The sequence below is a fragment of the Haliotis rubra genome, unplaced genomic scaffold (assembly GCF_003918875.1).
Source record: "Haliotis rubra isolate DU_JTF1 unplaced genomic scaffold, ASM391887v1 Scf545, whole genome shotgun sequence".
In the NCBI taxonomy this organism is placed as follows: domain Eukaryota; kingdom Metazoa; phylum Mollusca; class Gastropoda; order Lepetellida; family Haliotidae; genus Haliotis; species Haliotis rubra.
In genome coordinates, this window is record NW_025767241.1 from 5,867 (window position 1) to 27,130 (window position 21,264).

Below are 21,264 nucleotides of genomic sequence, written 5' to 3' on the forward strand. Positions count from 1 at the left end.
TTTGATTTTGTCCTGTCACACTATTTTGTACTCGCCAAAGCGATGCTTTTGAACTTTGTTAATGTTAGACTACAGTTGTGAAATACAGCACATTTCATTGTTGTTTTTAGGTTTCACAAGTAGTTTTCTTTTACAAACTGATTCACAGTTACTGTTATAATTTCACCTTTGGGAATTAACATGAACACCAACATTAACTCAGTAATTTCAAAATTTAGTACCTGTGTGTACCAAAGCATATGCGACTTGTATGCTGTTTTACCTTGCACTAAACTTTACCACGTTGAGGAGGCCCTAGTAGAACAATGCAAACCTTGATTGTCAATAATGGATACATTTTGAAGTGTCTTTTTTCAGATATCATCAAACTTAAGGGCATAATAATAACAACAATAAAACATGCATTTATATAGCAAGTCAGTTCTCAGTTATGATGTGCTCAGTGTGCTAGCAGAGAGGAACCTGTAGTATTGATGACAGAAGTAAGTCTTCAGCTGTGATTTGAAAGAAAAGACAGTGGTTGCAGTTTTGATTGCAAAAACAGTCCCAATTAAAAGCAGCTGTGAAATAAAAACATCTTTTCAGAAAGTAGAAGATTTAAATCCATGGACAGAGAAGAGATGTTGATCTTGTGAGTGGGTGTCCTTTGAGGACTGTAGACGGGAGGAGTTCTCTGAGGAATGATGTTGAAAGATTGTTTTAACATTTGTAAGACATGAGGACAATCTTGAAATCATCACGGAAGCAAATGGAGGCCAATGAAATTTATTTATAAAATTGGTGAAGCATGGGGAAGTTTGATGATCTAAACATAATCCAGGCTGCTGCATTTTGAATTGCTTGGAGTCTGTTAAATTAGCAAGGAGGCTGTTGCAATACTCATGATATAACTTCAATAGTGTATGTATTAGACTGATTCAAAATCTGGAAATATATATATCAATTGTTGTTGCCACAAATTTAGATTAAAATAAAATAAATTAAATCGCTTCAATAATCAGTATGAGAGACGGCAAGAGAAAGCATAAGTCTCACACAGGAATCTTGTGTCAGACAAGACGATAGTTTTCACGGAGCTAGTAACTGGCAGTTTGGCGCACCAGGGTCAACTGGTGTTTCATGCTTCAGATGTAAGTTGAGTGTGCTTTGAATGGATAGATTCTACATAATACCATCGCTTAAGTGCCTTGTCTTCTGACATGACAGTACCGAAGGTCCTTCTCTCTGTTCAGTCAGAACACTAAGATCAAACGTCTCTGCATACTGCTCTCTTTCACGCAGCACAGTCTCCTTCTGGATGCGCTCAGTGATTTTCAAGGCCTTAATGTTTGCTGGTATTTCCCTCTCCTACCAGTTGCGTCCAGCCCCCAAGGAGCAAGGGCATATATAAGGATCTACAATGGCCATGCACAACTGTTTCCTTTCACTCATTATGGAGGAATGTTTTTGGAAGTCAGAAATCTTAGCTGCACCAACCACGGTTATAGGAAACTAAACAGCTTCCAACCAGCAGAAGGAGCTGCAATGGCCATGCACCACTCATTATGGAGGAATGTTTTTGGAAGTCAGAGATCTTAGCTGCACCAACCACGGTTATAGGAAACTAAACAGCTTCCAACCAGCAGGGGAGCTACAATGGCCATGCACAACTGTTTCCTTTCACTCATTATGGAGGGATGTTTTTGGAAGTCAGAAATCTTAGCTGCACCAACCACGCGGTTATAGGAAACTAAACAGCTTCCAACCAGCAGAAGGAGCTACAATGGCCATGCACAACAACTGTTTCCTTTCACTCATTATGGAGGGATGTTTTGGAAGTCAGAAATCTTAGCTGCACCAACCACGGTTATAGGAAACTAAACAGCTTCCAACCAGCAGAAGGAGCTACAATGGCCATGCACAACTGTTTCCTTTCACTCATTATGGAGGAATGTTTTTGGAAGTCAGAAATCTTAGCTGCACCAACCACGGTTATAGGAAACTAAACAGCTTCCAACCAGCAGAAGGAGCTACAATGGCCATGCACCACTCATTATGGAGGGATGTTTTTGGAAGTCAGAAATCTTAGCTGCACCAACCACGGTTATAGGAAACTAAACAGCTTCCAACCAGCAGAAGGAGCTACAATGGCCATGTACCACAACTGTTTCCTTTCACTCATTTAGGGATGTTTTTGGAAGTCAGAGATCTTAGCTACACGAACCACGGTTATAGCAAACTAAACGGCTTCCAACCAGATTTATAGCAAACTAAAATTAGTGGTTCCTATGACATCCTTATAACCATGGTTTACTGGACTGGGATGTACTGGATGCAGACTTTCTATACAACATGAAAGGCATCAAGTAAAATGTGTCATGTTATATGGATGACCTAGTTGTATGTACAATGTAGACAATCAACCTCGATCTCATTTTGCGGCATACAGTGAAACTCTTCGCCTCAGAAGCTAGAGTTCATATGCCATATGACCTTGGTATCATGTCGACACACACAGTTTAAGTTGATCTGTGTTTCAAATTGTTTAATCCAGATTATTCTTTGGGACTATGTGATCATTTGTGATACTGGGTTGTCTAGTTATTTGAGGGCACTTCATGATGGCACATTCAGCAATATGAAGACAGTCTTAAAAGTGTCATTTACATATGCAAAAGATATAAGCATAGAGCTAGCCAAGTAATTCAGTTTTGAAATTATCTGTTAGCACATGTGAGCTAACAAATAATGAAAAGAGTATGTTGAGATGTTGGGAACTACTTGGATGCACTGAGGGCAAGTTATGTCCATAACACGTTCACTTACTAACACAAGCTAATGCACTATAATTAGTTTCCTTCCTGGTTGTTGTTACTGTATCTAAGGTTACCATCATCCCAACATGGTGGCAGGGAAGATCGCTTGGCGACTATTCGCCTCGAATTAGCAGTCTTCAACGTGCATGTAATCAACATTATTTAGCACACTGATAAACTTTGATGGTGTAAATTAACTGAGTGCACTGAATTTGCTTATTAATGTCTATGTGTTGAAGAATAAGCATTTTGAAATCGCGCGAGGATGTCGGTAACTCAAAGTCTGGATGTTGGTAACGTGCAATGAATGATGCTGGTAACTCATACTGTCCTGTTTTAGTCGATAAACAGAAATTGTCGATTTATGTTTGAATACAGAGGAGATGCTAATGTCAGTTCTTACATTTTAATGTGTACTGCTGCTGGAGAGTTGTTGCTTGTCTTGAAGCAGGGTGTGTTTAATCACACTATTTATGTGGTGTTTCCTTGAATTTGAACGTATTTAGATGTGTGTGCCTATTGTCCATTACGCTGAGAGCTTTTTCTCTGTCCCTCCTCAATTTGACATTTGACATGTTGAGTGAGTGGCAATGTTGACGCTTAAAATACATTTTACATCGTGCATTTATTGGGTGGCACTGACTACTATCAGTGAGCCCGCTTGGCCGGCAATCGTTTTTCCGCGATGGTGGGGTTGGAACCGCGAAAAGCCCAAAGCCCATGGGGTCGTAGTCAGCATACAACACCGTGATGACGCCGGCATAGTCTAGGCAGTAGGCTGTTGAGATGCTCTGTAGTCTATACACGGAAGCCGAGTATTAACCACGGAGTGAGAGAGTTAAGTTTAAGCCTCACTCAGCAATATTCCAGCTTTATGGTGGCGGTCTGTAATTAATCGAGTCTGCACCGGACAATCCAGTGTTCAACAACATGAGCATCGATCTACACAATTGGGATATGATGCCTTATTATGTTAACCAAGTCGGCAAGCCTGAACACCCTATCCCATTAGTCGCCTTTTACGTCAAGCAGAAGGGACTCCCAAGACATCTCTTTCCCGTTCATCACTTGTGAAACAGCATTGGAATTTCTCACTTCTCAACTCTCGGTAGATATCTACCTTCAGGGGGATAGAAATATGGGAGTCAGCAGTGTTTGTCATGACGCAGATAACCTGCATATTTGACACACAAATTATCTCAAATACGCTGTGAATTTAGAAGCTTGCGTCATTGTTGACGCAATGCTACTTGGCCCTTAGTTCAGATAATCTAACTTGGTTTCTGTGGGATGACTGTTTTTTTTACTGCTCGGTGCTGCTTAAATAACTGACCTGCCTTACCTTGTTTCTTTTGTCGTTATTAAACAATCACAGTCTATGTCTTGATAGAAGTTCCTAACTGAAGTTGATTCCCCAAAACATGTTCATGACTCTAGGGGGTAATGATGACTCCTAAATTTTTATGCCTAGGGCAAACACTGAGTCAGGGAGTTGTCGATCTCGTCTCCACTTGATAATCTGTTCCACTTGCCATGGTACAAGAAGCTATAGATTGTTCTTCATCTCAGCCTATTACTTAGCCTACTACTTCAACTATTCTCCAGTGACATTGGAATCTACCCCACGCCACGGCTTCCAAACAACCCAGTACAGTTGTCTCAAAAAATACTTTGTATCACATACATTAGTCTAAATAGCATGGTACCAGAATATCTAAGTGAATTGCTAACCCCTTCAACCACACAGACACTCCTGCGATCTGGAAGGAATTGGATACTCCTTCTTATAGACTTCCATGGCCTCTCATGGAGAGCGCTCCTTCAGTGGTTGGCGCCGCCATCACTGTTGAATAGTTGACTTGAGTTGAGTTGAGTTTGGTTTTTACGCCTTATCGGCATTATTCCAGCCGATAGTGACGGGATCAAGTGTGAATTAATAAACGATAAGTAACCTAAGTCCAAATGAATTGTTATTCAAAAGCATATATATTATTAACATTGTTATAGCACCAAATTGGAACGTAAGCAGTTCGTTATTCACATTACATAACTACAATTACATGATGATAACGGTCAACTTCCCTCAGGTAATAAACAATGAGATGCCCGCTCACGCAAGAAAACAGATCTTTCAGATTTGCCGCGATCATAATGAGAGGCCTTGCAGTCGAAAAGCCCGCACAGTCAAGCAGAATATGCTTGATGGTGAGCACTTCAGCTAAGAGACACACATGGGAGGTCCATCGCCATCAGCTTACAGCAGATAGTCATGAGTAAACCGACTGTGGCCAATGCGTCATAAAATTACCTCATCTCGTCTTGACTGACAGCCCACGTAGGCATAACCAATTGTTGGCTTTAATTCATGAAGTTTATTTCTTCCTACTTGAGTATCCCACCTTTTTTTGCATAAGGTTCCGAGTATAACTTTTGATAGTGGGTTTGAAATCACTGTACGGGATTAGCAGTGGAGATAAGGGCTTGCCAAGAGCCGCTTTTAGCTGCAGCATCGCCTTTGTGTTACCTGCTATGCCGACGCGGATCCGGCAACCAGCAGAGTAGAAAGATCGTTGAAAAGTTCTGAAATGTCTAGGATGCTAGGGTGACTTGAAGTAACATTTTGAAGTGCTTGAAGGCAATGTAAAGACAATGAAGTTTTGAGAATGGTTTTGTTGTTTCATATAGGTCAAAGCTGTGAATATAGCTCTGGCTTCAGCAGTGAAAATGGAACTATTGACAGTCTTGGATCCAAAGACTGCAGCACTGGCAACTTGGCCATCTTCCTTGGATCTGTCTATAAAAATGGATCTATGGATGTTATAATTTGGAATGTAACTGGTTGTATTGCTGTTGGAAAACCAAAGGATTTGTTTCAGACTTTTGAGTTTGGTGAGGGGTAAAGGTCGACCTGTGGTTTCACCATCTGCCACGGTGGCTAAGACAGAAGTCGGTAAGGTGCTATGTTATTGAGATTAATTATAGCTGCTGATATGTGTGCTTGAATTCTGTTTACGAGTGGTGGCACCAGGCTTGGCAAATTAGGAAACAGATTTTCATAGAGAGGGTTGAAAACACAATTGTGTGCTGGATTGGACTCATTTGAGCGTAATTTAGTTATAAACTGCAGTGAGAGTTTAATGCGGCATTGTTCAAGGAAAGGTTCGTTAGCCTCTGCATATAGACTGTCTACCGGAGAGATCCTAAAAGCTCCCAGGCATAGCCTCAGCCCTTGGTGGTGGGCTGAATCTAATTTTTCTAAATTGCTTTTGCAGACTCCACCATAAACAATGGAGCCGTAGTCTAGTTTAGGAGCTAACCAAAGATCTGTACAAGTGAAGGAGGGTAGTCTGATCCCTCCCACTCTGTGTTAGAAACGATTTTTTAGCAAGTCCAGAGCCTTCAAGCACTTTGTTTTCAAATATTTTATGTGTGGTAAGAATGTTAGGTGGCGGTCGAATATGAGTCCCAGGAATTTGGCCTCTTCTACTACCTTGATGGGACCACCATCTAAAGATAATGTATATGGATCCTTGTGTGGTTTGTATTTATGACAAAAGTGAATACAATTTGTTTTGAAAACCATTTTCATTGGCCCACTTTTGGATTTTATTGAGGCAGAGTTGTAGCTGCCTTTCTATGCTGCCTTGAGGGACGCCCTGATCTTGTTGGAAATAATCAGACAATGTGGAAGCACCCTGTACTTGAAATTGTCTGTTGTTTAAAAACAGAGATATGAACTGAGGTAATCTACCCCTCAATCAAAATTCATGTAAATCTTTTAAGATACCATGTTCCACATTGTATCACATACTTTTTCTAAGTCGAAACAAACAGATACAGTATGTTGTTTGTTGACAATGGAATTTCTTATAAATGATTCCAGACGCACCAAATGGTCAATGGTACGTCGGTTCTTTTGGAAACCACATTGGAGGTCACTAAGGAGGTTATTGGTCTCCAAGTACCAGATTAATTGATTGTTGACCATGCGCTCCATGGTTTTAAAAGCACAGCTAGTCAGTGATATAGGATGGTATTTTGAGGGATCAGTATGATCCCGCCAGGCTTTGGTAGGAAAGTTTCCGGTTGTCTAAATATCATGAAATATATTGAGTAATGTTTCCAAACTTGAACCAGGGAAGTGTTTCAGAAGCTGATAGTGAATATCATTAGCTCCTGCCACAGTGTCGCGGAGCCTGCCCCAGGCAGTTCGTAATTCATGGAGAGAAAAAGTTTCATTGTATTCCTCTCCATTATTAAAGTTAAAATTGACTGATTTGTTTTCTTGTTTGGTTTGGTATTTCTGGAACTGAGGGCTATTAGTTGACGAGGAATTGTGGTTTCTCAAAGTTTTCGCCAAGTTTATTTGCAATTTCAAATCTACTTGTTAAAGGGAGTCACCATCTTTGAGATGGCGAACACCAGATTTTGATTCTTTTGCCCTTAATCTTTTGAATCATATTCCACACCTTGGACATGGGTGTGCGGGGAGTTGATTTTGGACACATATTTCCTCCATGATTGCCGCCGTTTAGTTTCTTTTTAAAGGTACACCATATGTCATTTAACGGTTATGTACAGTAGGATGATGTCGGAAGTATTTTTCCGCCTTCTTCCCATTTTTCTAGCTTGTTTACAGTTTGTATCAAACCATGGTTTGCATATGTGCGGTTTTGCAGAGGACTTTTTCCACACCAGTGCTTCAAATTGGTAAGGATTTCTCACACCTGGACTCGATATTATCCTAAACTTTCATTCACAATTCATGTGACTCACAGCGAGATTTAGGAGTTAGACCATGCATTCTAGATCGATATCTTTCCATGCATCAATTGCCTTGTTTCGGGAATCAGGTAGGTTCCTCACCCAGGTTTTGAGGATTATATGGGAATTAATCAAGATACCATGTCAGCCCACGAGGGGCACTTGCACACTCCTTTTGGATGTCATTTTCAAGTTTTTTCTGATGCCAGTCGCACTCAAGTGTCTATCTCCTCACATGTGGAGGCTATCTGCAAGTCACTTTAACCACAAGGGTTTGACGATAGATATTCCTGGCAATTACCCAATCTATTAGACCATCTACAGCAGCCCTGTACAATGCAAAATGGAACCGATTTGTCAAGTGGACTCTTGGAATCTCCAGTGTCTAGCCCCACAATTGCAGATTTCCTCCTGTTTTTGAGAGAAGTTAGAAAACTGAAACATAGTGCTATAGAGGGCTAAAGAGCAGCAATTGCTTCAGTCTATGGTATCGAAATGTTGTCAGTCGAGCGAATTCAGCATTTCATGAATTAATTAGATCATTCCAGCTTAAGGACGTAACGGCTCCTTCGATCTTTCCAAAATTGAGGGTTGGTGGGGTAGCCTAGTGGTTAAAGCGTTGGCTCAAGACCCGGTTCGATTCCCCACATGGGCACAATGTGTTAAGCCCATTTCTGGTGTCCATCGCCATGATATTGCTGGAGTATTGCTAAAAGCGGCGTAAAAACTAAACTCAATCAGTCCAAAACTGGACTTATGCCTAGTTCTGCAGTGCCTTCAGAGAGCTCCTTTTGAACCCATCCATACAACTTCCTTTGAAGTTTTATCATTTAAAACAGCTTTCCTACAGGCCCTTGTGACAGCATCCAGAGTATCTGAAATTCATACCTTGGATTTTAAATTAGCAGCATTCTCGAAGATTACCGCTACAGTCAGGCCTCGCTAATCACTTAACACTTTGGTTTCTGTAAAAACGTTCGGATAGTGAAACGTTCAGTATCTGCTGGAAACAACAGTATATGCACCGAGTTACTTCCCTTGATATCAAAGAAATCAAAACAAAACATCAAAGACAATCACTGGATTTATTACACATTGTTTCACTCACACATTTTACTTTACGAAAGTAGTCTTTAATGGTGGGCTGCGCCAAAGGTTGTTTTAAAGAATTGAGCATGTCCATTGCTTTATCTGCATTCTCGATGTCACCCTGGCACTTGTAGTAACGTGAATGATGTTACCGAGGTACAGTCTCATGTCTGTTAAAGACGGAAGGGTGACCGTGTCTTCTGCTTCTTCTTCTTCACTTTCCAACTGATCATCTGCAGCTGCCACCATCTCTATGATGTTCTCTGGAAGTCAGTGAATCACAAGTTTCTTCGTTGGCATCGGCATCGATGAAATCATCAGGCGACATATGTTTTCATCATCAGATGGCAAGCACGATATCATCTTCGGAGATCACCAGTTTCATCAATCTGGGATTCTTGACTTGGCAGAATTTCGACATGCTTGAAACAGTTTTGATCGCCTGACAAGAAACATCTGCCCATGCAGATTTCACTTAATCGCAAGGCTTCTCGTAAGTTTATACACTGAGGTTTGTCGTCTTCTGCACATGCGATGAAATGTCTCACTAACGATCTCTTGTAATAAGCTTTAAATGTCGAATAATACCAGCATCAAGTGGCTGATTCGGGATGTAGTGTTGGGAGGAAGAAAATGAACTTTGACATTTGTCAATTTCACATGTTTGCAATTGTGGCTGGCTGCATTGTCAACGAGAAGTATCATTAACGCCACGTGACCTACACTGTCTCATCAAAAGTTCTCAGCCAATCACTGAACATTTCAGAGGTCATCCACGCCTTCTTGTTAAAACGGTACCGAAAGCATAGATTTCTGGATTGAAATCTTTACCAAAGCAGCGTGGTCGCCGATATATTTCCTATCATGAAGGGTTTCACTTGTTTGCAGCATAATGCAACTGTCACTCTTTCTTTCGACTTCTTCACACCAGGTGTTTTCTTAGAGGCAAGTGTGTGATTGGGTCCAAGCTTATAAAACAAGCCGGTCTCTCGGGTCAAGATTGAAGATGTCGCCTTCGGCCGTAATTTTTCAAGACAGATTTCAATTCTTCTCTACCCTTAACTACTGCATTCTTATCAGCACTGGCAGCTTCCCCTGATAATTTTGTTTCTTAATTTGATGACGAGGATTTGAAGCGGTAAAGCCAACCCTTGAGAATAACCAAAATCACTGATTCCTAATTTTGAGCCCAATTCCATGCCTTTCTCAGTTAACATTTGGTCATTCACTGGAAGCATTTTTGTGTTCATTTTTGTCATCCAAACATAAAGTGCTTCCTATAATTTGGCATGTTTAGCATTTCATTCTCTGGTGAGAGATAGAGAATCTTCCGAAATATTTAGCCACTTATCCTTACTTTTCCAAATGTCCGAAACAGTAGTTTTGCCGACAGAATGACCGAATTCTTAGGCCAAAATGTTTACTTTAAGAAATCGAAACTGGCTTTAGGATTTCTTTCTTTGTATAGGCAAATTTCCCTCTTTTTGAGACGCAGTAATTTCAAGCGCTTACACTTAGCAGGTTGGCTAGCCATAGTGAAAATGCATTGATTTGTGAAATGTTTACCCGCATATATTTATAGCGGAAGATTTTAACAACACACATTGACACTTCTCACTCAATATATTTGGAGTAAAAGTTGTTAAAGTGTTTACTGGACTGGTTAGGCTTTATGATAAAGGGATCAAGGGATCAAAGGGATGAGTCACTAAGTCGCTAAACAAACCACGTGTCACTTTGGCTACGGCCAGTCGGCAGCGTCAACTTCAATCGCTCGGATTAACGCAGCTGTTTACAACTTAATTAGTCCAATCCGCTCTGACTGATCAGCGCTCGAGGCGCATAAGATTAGATGTGCATGCATGTATAAACATCACAGAGAGGGTGTGACTCCATAAAGCAAGATGTCCAATGATATAACAGCGCATCTGTTTATTTTACACTTGTCACAGGACAAACCTTTCAACAAGGACGTAACTACATATGCATTCTACCGAGGCTTTTATTTTAAGGTCGAAGAGGCGCTCAATTATCTCATTACTGTTATCTGCTTGAATGATTATACACATGTCTATCGATACCGTAGCTGATATACTATCCAGCTTTTATTGACGATCGATCAATAGAGACTGAGTTGATTGATACACCTAATAATTGCACCCGATTTGATAATTACACAGATCAAATACAAACGTTTTACAGAATGCTCATGTAAATTGCATAGAAAACTGACAATTCAAATCAACATGAAACTTTCAACAGCTTGAACAACAAAATGCTTGGAATACCTTTGTATGGCTTACATGTAATAACTTATGATATTACTTCTGTCCATGTGTGACAATGTTTTGAATTACCAACTTACTGTCTTTTGTAACAAACGTAGTAAAAGATTTTCATCGTTGTAATAACACTGACATGTATTCGATGCAAAGGTGCGACTCATCACTTTATATTCGCTTTAATTAACATTACTTAACTTTAGATTATGGAAAACAACTAGTTACAATTCAGTAAACTTCAAATTAGTAAGTTCAATTATGTTTAATCTATTCGAGCTTGGATGTATAATTACTTGTGTTTATACATTATGTTTCAGTATATGAAACATGACAACGTAATGATGCCTAAAAGTAAATTCAAACTATTCTATTGGGTTTGAATTCTTTGTATGTGCTTGAAATTTCGTAATTTTTCCTTATCCTGACTCATGCTTAATTGCTTGCCTTCTTCTTGCGAACTGTAGTGGAACACTTGTATCTCCTTATTGAAGCTCTCCTTTCAATAAAAACGCGTGCGAAAAAATCACTAATCACTACTCACTAAGAGTTGTCCCTCCTTCCGCTTTTTGCACGGAAACTGGCTTCACTGTTTTTCCCACATGCTTCACTCTCTCCTTCTTCACCAGTGAGCAGGTTGTGAGAGTGCCTGTGTCTCCCATACGCACTATATCCTTTCATTATTTAGTTAGTTACCTCTAGTAGTTCTTTATAGAGGTTTAGCTAGTATCCTTTATCAATATGTTTTGATATTTTTCGTAATTCTCACTGTTTATTCGCTGTGTATTCTGTGATTGTTCAGTAGTCTCGTTAATCTGTAAGTTTCGTATGTAAGTTTCATTTCTCTGCTGCTGACCCGCATTTAATATGCCCTAGATGTACTGTACCATGTTCTTTCAGCTCATGCTACAGTTTTTGCAAACTTTTATCAACTTGTGCATTTAATAAATATATTCTTGGTGTTTTGAGATGTGCTGCCGATAGGTCGCGTAAGGTTGTTCCAGTCATGTGCGGAACTCAGCGGATTCCCTCACCAGTCAACTGCTATCGGATCTACCCCTACCGCCTGGTGTTCCGCTAGAGTTTCCCTCAGAGGAGAGGCGTGGATCGAAGTCCGCCACTTCCAAGAAGCTGACCTGCATCCCAAGACATCCCATCGCCGCAGCCCAAGACTAAGAAGTCGTCTACCACTCAGCGCAGACTTCGCACCCCAGGGCAGCGCCCAACACCAAGGAGAAGTCACAGACCACCAGAACTTTCTCGCCGAGATCGCTTCCGCCGCAGAACAAGGCCTATATGATGACCAGCCCATTGTCATCCCAGAGATCCCGCACAAGAAAAGACCGGTCTCAGCTACTGTGACTTCAGCTACAGTGACGTCAGCACAGATCCACACTCAACCTCATGTATCAACGCTGACTACAGATGATTGTCCAACGGGCCCCATCGCCATCAACGCAGATAGGGCAGCACTGGTACCACCGCAGACCTTCCCGGCGACTTTATGCAGCAGTTCTCCCAGCAGATCATGGAGATGATGGAACAGCGTACAGCCTGGAAAAGAGACAGCCTGCACAAGGTCCGAGCCTTCTCGGAAGGCTCCAATGTAGACATCACCTCCAGAGGGGCGTACTCATCAGCGTAGACGGCGCCAACATCACAAGGACCTTCGCGAACGACGCCAGATCTGCACCAGACCAGCCTCCCGAAGGAGGACCCAGACATCAACGACAGCATACAAGACATCATCCTATAGATCTTCGAGGGATTCACCAGCACCTTCTAACTTACCACCAGGTCTCCACGACGCCGCCTTTACAAGTCTCCCGCGGCAGATCTCCACGCAGGTCTCCTCGTAGATCGCCACAGTCATGCAGGACTCCACCTCAGTCACCACCGGAGGAGTATCAACATCCCTTCTCAGCACCCCAGTCTCAGAAGACGATGGCGCATCATTTTTTCCCGACTCTGATATACCCTACTGGATGGCTAACGGGTTGGACCTGGCTTTCCATCTAAAGACGATAATCCGCTCACACCTATCTTATGAGAGATGACTACGCCGACACGCTCACTCTATATCCGGACGATCCCATCGCAATGGTTTCACAGAACCTGGGCAGCTTTCAAGACAGCCACTAAAGCCCAGGTACCACATCTTCCACAGTTCAACGCCAGGAAGTTCTCCACCCATAATATGGATCCCTTCCTCAAAGCTCAGGATATAGACGACAACTTTAAAATAATCATCGATGCCAAGGCCAGGTCTTACAAGATTGAGGACCGCAAGCTGGCTCAAGTAGAATCTATGACTGTTCTTCGGCCTCAACAGATCTCGCTTTGACAGTCAACTAAACGCCATCGCCAAGTTTCAAGATTCCACCGCAGATGAAGACAGGATGATTTACTCGGCCCTCCTCATGCAAAAAGAAGGACCAGCAGTTCATGACAGATCACCTTTCATCCATCGCCGCAGCGCTAACTCTGGCTCGTCGTCAAGGTCTCCTCGCCTCCTGCAGTTGGAGTGAACAATTTACATACACAGCTCCGTGGTCTACTCCTTCCATCTTCACTGGAGAAATCAACAGAGCTGCCAAGGAAGTCACCAAGGATTCAAGAGAAGTTTTGATGATTAAGTCCATAGATACCCTGGCCAGCCGCCATCAAGCAAACAACACAACGGTACTCAGGAAGATCCAAGTTTCCTGGTTTACAGAGAGCACGGGACAGGAAAGTGGCTACCTCCAGAGGCGGGAAGGACTCTTTTCGTCGCCCATCCGGCAACTACAGGGGAGGATCTGGACGAGGCAGGGCATCCAGAGGCTCCCGGAATTATCGACGATGAAAGACGGTTCGAACGACTGGAATTTTCCACCCCAGCCGCTCCTGTACAACCTTCACAAGTGGGTGGACGCCTACAATGCTACTGGGAAAACTGGGAAATACTACAAGATCCTTACGTATCCAACATCCTAAGGCACGGATATCGCATCCAACTACAGGACAAGCCGCCACTGACAGTCAACCCAAGACAAGTTCGACTGCAAGACACATCAGATAGACAAGTTACGGAGAGGCTCTCTCATCTCTTCTAACCAGGCAGGCCATAGAAATCGTGGATCAAGTCAACATCGAACCAGGTTTCTACTCCCCAGTGTTCCTAGTGCCAAAGAAAAATTCAAAGGAAAAGTTTCGACTCATCTACAATATGAGCAAGTTCAACAGGGATTATCTACGCAGACCTCCCAAGTTCCGCATGATACATCTACCTCACCATCCACTCCTCGTCCGTCCGATGGACTACATGGCAAGCATAGATCTACAGGATGCCTACCTGCATATCCCCGATACATCCCGACTCGAGAAAATACCTCAGATTTACACTAGACGGTCTACATTACCAATGGAAGGTCCTGCCATTTGGAATATCATCGCCCCCTGGTTGTTTATGAGAGTAACGAAACCCGTAGTCACATACCTACATCATCGAGGGCTACTTAATGCATTCTACCTCGACGACGGATTCAAGTAGATCCAGGCCGTCTCAAACTACAACTGAATTTCACCATCAATCTACTCACTCAGCTAGGATGGTTAGTGAATCTACTCAAGTCGGACCTACAACCTCACGCAGGACCTACAGTTTTAGGCATCAGATTTCTCACGACCCAGAATCGTGTCATCGCACCAGAGGACCGATGGCTCAAGATCCAACAGACCATCCCTCAAGCCTTACTCTCCTCCGTGGCCACTACTCGACAGTGGCAGAGTCTATTGGGTCTCCTCACGTCCAAGACAAGACTTGACAGCCAGAGGCAGACTACAGCTACGCACAGTACAGGTCCTCATCAATGCTCATCTCGACGACCTACAACCCTTCGGGTCCACCGAATCACCTCAGACCTCATCTACTATGGTGGACCCGAGGTCGAATATTTCATGAAGGCATCTATTTAGCAGAGCCGAATTCAAGACCCATCTATACATGGACGCTGCGTACCCAAGGTTGGGGAGCACATCTCAACAACCATGTGGCAGCCGGAATATGGAATCAGGAGAAAAGTCTGCATATCAACATGCTGGAGATGAAAGCAGCCATCAACGCCATACTCCATTGGAGCTCCATTCTACAGAATGCGATCTCATAGTACACACAGGCAACTCGACAGTGGCATTTTATATAAACAAGCAAGGCTCAACAAGATCATTGAACCTACTAGATCTCTGCTTTCAACTGTTCGACTTAATCGGCGATCTGAACATCCACATAAAAGCATGTCACATTCCAGGAGCCAAGAATGTCCTAGCAGACGCACTATCCCATCCAGCTCTACCATCGCCAACAGAATGGAAGCTCCATCCAGAGATCTTCACACAGATCATCAAGGAGATAGGAGCTCCGTTAATAGACCTATTCGCCACACGTTTCAACAATCAACTAACAACATTTGTCTCTCCAGTCCCAGATCCACAAGCGAGGGCAACGGACGCCTCAGCATATCCTCAATCGTCGAGCGTTTCCTCCGCCAGCGCTACTACCGAGAGTACTACAGAAAATCAGTCAGACAAAGAGCCTCCAACTGATTTTGTCGCTGCTAGCTTAGAACGTGGTTTCCCATTCTCATAAAAGAACTCGGACCACCAAAACTACAACTACCAGAGCGATCGAATCTACTAGTACATCCCTCACACAGAACAAGCGCACAGATACCCAGAGGCATTCCAACTACACGTGTGGACTGTATTAAGGCATGCTTAAACATAGAGGTTACTCAGCCAGAGTGGCTTAAAGCAGTCACGCTTGTTTTTACGCAATTTGACACGCAACTTGTACGATGACAAGTGGCGCAGTTTTGAGACCTACGCTGCTAAAAAGGATTAACAGCTAGAACTGCAATACATCCTCAAGTGGCAGACTATCTATGTCACCTACGACAAACCAAACGCCTGAAAGGGTCTACACTCTCAACATACCTAGCGGCATTGAGTTCAGTAACTGAACATCAATTTGAATTTCTGGCACAGAAAACACTGTTCCTGCTAGCCTGAGCAGCAGCAGCCAGGATGTCGGAAATACATCCTCTAGATTACGAGAGAGAACAAGATTTGATGAGAATCAAAACATTGTGCACATGGGACTGCGATGGGATTTTATCGCTAAGAATCAACTGCCAGGTCAACCAGACAGACAATTTCACATCCCTGCACTTTCCTCCATACTGACCTCATGATACAGCTTTGACCTATCCTTGTGTCCAGTGAAAGCACTAAGAATTTATCTCACGACGATCCAGATTGATGAGGCGCAAATTCAAACGACTTTTCGGTCCCAATATCAACAGCTTACACATAACGGAAGTATCACGACTCACGATATCAATCTGGATTAGAACTGTCATACCACGAGCCTACAAGGCTGCAGGACTCGATCCTCCAAGAGCCTCTAACCCCTCACTTAAATTAGAGCACTGGAAGGCCAACACTCGCTCTACATGGGAATTGCTCGCTGAATACGGTCATGGAGGGCTGTTTCTGGAAATCTGACATGGTGTTTGCTAACCACTACCTGAGAGAGATATCGCCACCGAGGATGTCTCAGGCATTCACCATTTCGCCCTCTGGTTGTCGCGACAGCAGTTGACAGTTCCCCACAGACTGTGTTTTACATGACTGATCAAGCCTACACCGAAGAGTTTTGTTTTCAGTATCTATGCACATTTCAATACTAGCATAAAATGTTAAACCCAGTACTTATAGTTCTAGTACTATGGGTCGCTTCTCCACTTTGGAGTGGTTCTATCCACATTTAAATGTTAACAAAATGAGGACCAAAGTTAACTATTGTGGTCCCCCAAATTTTGGCAGCTGAAAGAACTATTTTAGTTACAGCAGCAGGTTTTAACATAATTACAGTGCCATTATGAAGTTCCCTGTGAGGGTTTTTTATTTTGACGTAGAAATTCACTAATTAATCCTAAGTGCCTTTTCCCACCTCCTTATCCATTTGGATTCTACAAGCAATTAGCATGAGTCAGGATAAGGAAAAAATATGTAATTTTCTGAATAAAATTGATATTTTATACTTATCCTGACTCATGAGGTAAGCCCTCCCAACCTCCCCACAAGACACTTTGGATTTCCCTGTAAGTTCAAGTGTCGGGCTCTCAGATTCAGGAGAGAGTGAAGCATGTGGGAAAACAGTGGCCAGTTTCCAGCATAAACGAAGAAGGGACAACTCTTGGTGAGTAGTGATTAGTGATTTTAAGCACGCTTTTATTGAAGGAGCTTCAACAAGGAGATACAAGTGTTCCACTTAGTTCACAAGAAGAAGACAAGCAATTAAGCATGAGTCAGGATAAGTATAAAATATCAATTTTATTCAGAAAATTACTTTATTGTTTCCCCATTTATTAGGTAGTTGAAGGAAATATAATTTTTAGTAACCTCTAAACCATTACATCTAATTCAATCAAGGTGCATACTAAGTATTTTAGTATCCATTCCCAAGGAAGAGTACCAGGCACTTACCTCTGAAGAAACATCATAATCCCCCTTCACTTACGACATGCTCATTTGCTAAACGCTGTAACGAGCCTATGATAATGATTAGCAGTTGCTATCAAACACTTTAAATACTTCTTCTGATTGACACTAAAGGTGGATCTCTCGTAAACATTTGCTCAGTACTGCTAATTGGTTGAAATAATAGGTACAGTGCGATTTTTAAAAGTACAACACATATGTGCTGCCTCTCGCTGAATAAGAGGTGCTTTCTGTTGACGACTGTATGTGGCTCTCGCTGTGAGAAACTGCTAATTAACTGCCCCATAAACACGCCACTCGCTGTGAGGAGCTGATTAATTTGCCCCATATATGCGTCTCTCAGCCTTAATGAGTTAACATCTGGCCAAAAAGCAATGTATCTGATGTATTGGAGATATCATTTGATCTTACACCATACATTTCTTCTGTGATGAACAAAACTGAAGAGTCAACAACAACTGTGGAAATGGATTTTCTATGTTTATTTCTATGTCAACTCTCTCCATTAGATGCCCCAGTGATCACAGTATTGTCCATACTTAAAAGGAGTTAACATCATGTATTCCTTTCACCATTTGTTTCAAACAGACGCTTCCAGTGATCACCTCCCGTCCCCAGCAACAAGGATGTGACAGAGAACACCAGTCCCAACATCGACTGTAGCAGTAACATCACACCAGGCAACCCTTCAACAACAAGCTACAGGTGGACAGGTCCAGGTGGTTACAGCAAGGATGGGGCTGTATTCTTGACAGACCTGTCACCAGGACTCAGGGAGGAGTGTACATCTGTACTGCCTCCAACACTGCAGGACTGTCAGACACAGCTCAGGTCAACATTAACTTGCAGTGTGAGTATATCTTATGTGTTAGAATGTTCAAATCAAACCATCCTGTGAATGATGGTAACACAGCTGACTACAAGCTCATAAAGTCGGATTTGTTATCAAATATGGTCATCAAACTTTTATCCACAGATCTTAAAATGTGAAAAATATTCAGATTCGGGATTAGAATACCAAATACAAAAAAAATAATTCAGATTGGGGGATTCAAATACCGAAACCCGAATGCTAAAACCCAATATATTTGAGGTTCAAATATTGAAAACTGTAGTTTTGTTGTTTATGTTTTAAAGTGACCCAGGTACACTACGAAAGCAACTAGTACATTAGAAGGGGATGAAATAATGAATATTGACACTGGTCGCCTTTCTTCGATCGTCATCAAGGTTCACGCTTGCAAGCAGGGAAGAGCTTCAGGACCGCTCACTATTCTGCGATGGTGCATGACAACGCCAAGGATAGATAAGTTTGACAGATAATGGTGCAAAGAGTATAATTCCAAGGACGCTTGAAGTTCCAAATTCCAAACATGTAAAAAGAAATGCACAATAAGAGTTCAAATAACGAATGTCAATGCCGAAAGTGCCTAATCTGCAAAAAGATTAATCCCGCGATATTTAAATAAAATAAGATTCATGATACTTAATACCCAATATGAAAAAAATAAACCAGATTCGGGATTTGAATGCCAAATGTGAACAAAAAATTCAGATTTGGGATTCAAATCCCCAATGCCTAATTCGAACCGTTTCTAAATAAATTCAGATTGGGGATTGGGGGTTCAATCCCCAATCCGAACTTCATGTTGCTTCTTTACTCCCATCTGTCCAGCAGAGTTGTAATCAAAATCCAACTCAGCAATCTTAAGCTTATTGTGTGTAATGAAATATATGTGGATCTTTGCATATGTGTTAGTACACATATGTATGATGAATTTCCCTTCATGTCGAACAACAATATAGACACGGGACAAAAGTTAAGCAACACCCGTGATGTTTTTCTGTGGGATCACTTTGAAATTGTGGGAAATTTTAATTATTTTTAAAACAAAAGAAACAGGTCTTTGATAGCAAATGACAAAAGCAAGCTGTGACAGACTGACTATTATTGATTTGAAATGTGTACACTGAAAACATGAAACTTTGCTGAATGGTTCATTTAAACAGAAAAATTAACATGATAAATCTTTCCTCAATGCAGATAATTTAGGCATGCCACTGACCATATTAGGTGCCAGAAATGTTAAGTCTCCATGTGCAAGTTATTTTAAACAAAGAAAACTTAATATCGTGAGTAGAACATTGATGTCTGCTTGGACCCTCCGCCCTCAAGCTGTGTACAATTCTTTGAATGTGCCTCTGAGGCAACCTGTTCCATTCTGCATGAAGTGCTGCTTCCAGCTGAGCCAGATTCTGTACTGGGGTTTCACGGTTCCTGATTTTCCTACCATAGAGGTCCCAAACGTGCTCGATCGGGTTCAGATCCGACCACAAAAAGCTGGCCAAGACAGGGTGGTGATGTCTTCTTCTTGTCTCAAGAACTCGGTTACCGCTCTGACTCTGTGTGGTTAATGTAATTAACTAGGTATAATGACGGAAGACTAAACCACTATCCAAGCATCCTGTTATGTGCCTGTATACCTTGAATATGGAGTTGTTTACCATTCACGCTTGTTGGTTGATATGTTTTGTTGCTTCAGATGACATCACGCATGAGTGATAGTCTATTATAGCTTTGTCAAACTATTGGTATTACGAGTCATTCATGGTTTTAATTTACTCATATGTATACCTCACGTGGAGTCTGGGAACCTTGATGAAAATGTGTATCATATGTTAGGCTTAACAGTTGTAATATCTTACTTAAAACTGAGTGTGGTCTAGTATCATTTGTCAAACTATTATCGCTTCGCTTAATATATTTCTTGAATTAACATAGCAAAGATTTGTTATTTTCTACACCCCATTTCTAATTAAGAAACAGGTCTTATTTTGATGTACAGGTTATTTCCGCTTAAATGGCAGCTCTGAGTAAGAAGGTCTCGCAATAGGAGTTATCGGGTATTACCATGATAACCGGTTGCACGCCATCCTGGGTTCAATAAGACTGATGTTTAGTCTAGAGTATGTTTGAACCCATGCTTGGGTAGTAGTATGTGCAATATAACCTCATGCTGAGGTTGTCAAGGACTGATGCTCAGTCTAGAGTATGTTTGAACCCATGCTTGGGTAGTAGTATGTGCAATATAACCTCATGCTGGGGTTGTCAAGGACTGATGCTCAGTCTAGAGTATGTTTGAACCCATGCTTGGGTAGTAGTATGTGCAATATAACCTCATGCTGAGGTTGTCAAGGACTGATGCTTAGTCTAGAGTATGTTTGAACCCATGCTTGGGTAGTAGTATGTGCAATATAACCTCATGCTGGGGTTGTCAAGGACTGATTCTCAGTCTAAGTTTTCAGATCCAGGTTGATGCTCAACCGTACTAAATTTAGTAGTTCGCACCCAAGACTGTGACAATTAAAGGTTGATGCTCAACCACAGTGTTTCAGGTTGGTACCAGTAAGTATTAGCATGTAGTGATGGGTATTAGCATGGGAATCCCCCAATGCCAAATATAGTGTATGACATGTGTCTATGGTTTAAGGGTTGTATGTGAGAAAAACTTGTCATTCATTATGTTCATCCTGACATTAAGTTATCACAAAGGAGCGTAATATCTGGACCTATGCTTATGTGTATGTACACAGCTGTATGATAAATTTCCCCTTCATGTCGAATAATGTAGAACAAGATCCGGCTTATAGTATCTACATTTTTCACTTTCTTCCATACTGAAGAAAATTTAAATCATTTTGAGAAACAAAAAGTAAGACATTTGATAAGGTTTTCTCTGTTAAAGGCCTTTTCAAGTCATTCCAGGAATTTTTATGGAAGACGATCATAGGAA

At 41.8% G+C, this 21,264-nt stretch overlaps 1 protein-coding gene across 2 annotated transcripts in view; it reads left to right on the plus strand.

Moving 5' to 3' along the window:
- The first annotated feature begins 18,222 nt into the window (after nt 1-18,222).
- Nucleotides 18,223-21,264, plus strand: part of LOC124253578 (hemicentin-1-like) — a 151,136-nt gene continuing 148,094 nt past the window's right edge. For both annotated transcript variants that reach the window (XM_046687378.1, XM_046687379.1), the window contains exon 1: nt 18,223-18,320. The gene's annotated coding sequence lies outside the window, so the exon portion shown is untranslated. The remainder of the gene's footprint in view (nt 18,321-21,264) is intronic.